The following is a 2,629-nucleotide window of genomic DNA, read 5'->3' as shown; positions in this document are numbered from 1 at the left end:
AATTGGTATAGCCTCTAAATGCTTCTCATTGGATACAGTAGTTGACACAGTGTGACGTCACAACTTTCAACGTGGTCTCAGATAATTTCGTATTATTCTGTAAGTAAATCGTTTTTATATTTTTAATCGGTATATATTTTTAAACTAGACAAGTCGGCTAAGAACAATTCTTATTTACAATGACGGCCTACCCGACCAAACCCGACGACCTGGGCCAATTGTGCACTGCCCTATGGGACTCCCAATCACGGCCAGATGTGTTACAGCCTGGATTCGAACCAGGTTCCATAGTGAAGCCTCTTGTACTGAGATGCAGTACCTTAGACCACTGTGGTACTCCGATATACTCCAATTAAAACGATATGTTACATTTCATATGGTATGTGTTAATTTGTGGATGTCCATCGTCCATTTCGTATGGTATTGTAATGAAACAGCAGGGAGCAGGTCTCGAACCCTCGACCTTCTAGCCCGAAGTCCAGCGCGCTATCGACTGTGCAGCAAAAGCATGCTCAAGCAGCAGAGTCAATATCCGCGCTTATAAACCCAGGGTCATTACACTATGTTATGATTTGGATTACAATTTGTGTGATGTGTTCCGAATTTGCTAAATGTACAATATGTTAAAAATTCGCAAAACGTATGATAAGTTACAAAATCCAATTTGTTGTGGCTAACGTTAGCTAGGTGGTTAGGTGTCTAATGCTAACGCTAGCTAGCTGGCTAATGTTAGCTTTGTTAAGGAAAGGGTTAGCTAAAATGGTTAGGACTGGGGTTAGGGGAAGGGTTAGCTAACATGCTAAATAGTTGCAAAACCGTTAAAAAGTAAATTGCAAATTAGCTAAAATGCTAAAGTTATCCGTGATGAGATTTGAACACGCAACCTTTTGGTTGCTAGACCATTATGCACCCACTCACCCCAACCAACCCCCTTCTTTCATTTTTGCCGTAATTAACCTTCTATATAATGAAACCATACCAATTTGAGTGTCCCAGATTTACGTTTAATTTGTTATGTGTAGTCTATGAGACCAGTCTGCAATTCGTTACAATGTAGTTACAATGTAGAAAGAACTGAAACCACTGGGATTTTTTATTTTTTTTGTCTAAATAGTAGGTCCTTGAACATTTTACCGTATGTTTCCTTGACAATTATGTTTTATGTTTGACCCTGGTTCGTTCCCAGGCTGTGTCCCATAGGGCGGCGCAGCGTTGTCCAGGTTAGGGGAGGGTTTGGCCGGGGGTGATAGGTCATCATTGTAAATAAGAATTTGTTTCCAAGTTAGATAAAAGTTAAATATTTTTTTTAAGTATACACAGTAGCAATTTTTGTTTTTCATCAGTTGCTTTATGATTCTAAAACCTAATAAAATGCAACATATTTGAACCAAAGTTCATATTCTATCAGGCAGATGGAGCTGACAGTGTATGGTTGTGACCATGGTGATTTCAATAGTTTGTTTAAATCTGTCAAAAGTAGAGAACTTTACAGACCACGAGTGGTCTTGTTACACTACATGTAGTGAGGACATGAATAAGGGGTCCTGATGGAAAAGCTGACCCTGCTCATTCCTGATTATAATATAGGATTTTAGACAAATCTGAGAGAGTTGGCCAAATCTCTGGCCAAATCTTTTAGGAATCACAGTTTTGAGAGAAATATTCTTTAAAGTCACAGAGGGCTGTTACAAGAAACTATATAAGCTATTTTTTTCAGTTAATATTTGTTATCTATTATTATTATTATTATATGTTAGAATGTTAAATACTTTTTTCGAAAGTTTGAAATTGGGATCATTTCCTCCAGACAAGGGCATTTCCAGGCATAGAGCCGACATGGAAATTAATAATATTGAAAGTACAGTATTTTGACAAATGTTTCCTTATAAAATCCCCCCGCACACATTGTGTAATGAATGTCTGGACTGCAACTAAACCAGGCCTCATTATCATGGCTTTCTCCCAGCCAGGGCCCAGCTTGGAAAAAAAGATTTACTCAGATAAAAGCTCTGCTTGAAGGCATATCCAACCCTATCTTGATTTTGGTTGAATTTTTTTAACGATATCAATACAGAAATTTGTATTACCATATCTTCAATTAGGATCACATCACAATTTAATGAATGGTTTAATGTTTTGACACTGATAGACACCGTTGATGGTCAATCAAAAGCTAATCCTCTTTGTAAACATCTCAGGAATCAGGAAATATAGCGTGTATAGGCCTCACTAGTCACTCAATTAGATTTTTTTATCAACAATATGATAATCATGACCTCTATGCTTAATTTACAGAACTGCTTAAAATTCAGAGCATTCTTTGTACCACTACCACTCAATCATAAGTGAGCAAAAATAGTATAATGAGCGAAGAAAATGCATTCTTTAATCTAGAAAAAGGCTTCATGCGGGAAACCTTAGTTGCTACATCCATTTTTGGACTTATAAATTAATGATATATACCCATTGATTCTTAAAGAATATAACTTATAAATGCCTCTTGAGCTTAGTTCAACTGTCGTACCCCATCAGAACCTAAAATATAACCTTGTTTTACTCCAATGTTTGTAAATAACACTGTATAGCCTCAAAACATGATTAAAACTATACCTTTTGGTGTTATGGATGG

The sequence above is a fragment of the Salvelinus alpinus genome, chromosome 28 (assembly GCF_045679555.1).
Source record: "Salvelinus alpinus chromosome 28, SLU_Salpinus.1, whole genome shotgun sequence".
NCBI lineage: Eukaryota > Metazoa > Chordata > Actinopteri > Salmoniformes > Salmonidae > Salvelinus > Salvelinus alpinus.
Note: the sequence above shows the minus strand (reverse complement) of the source record.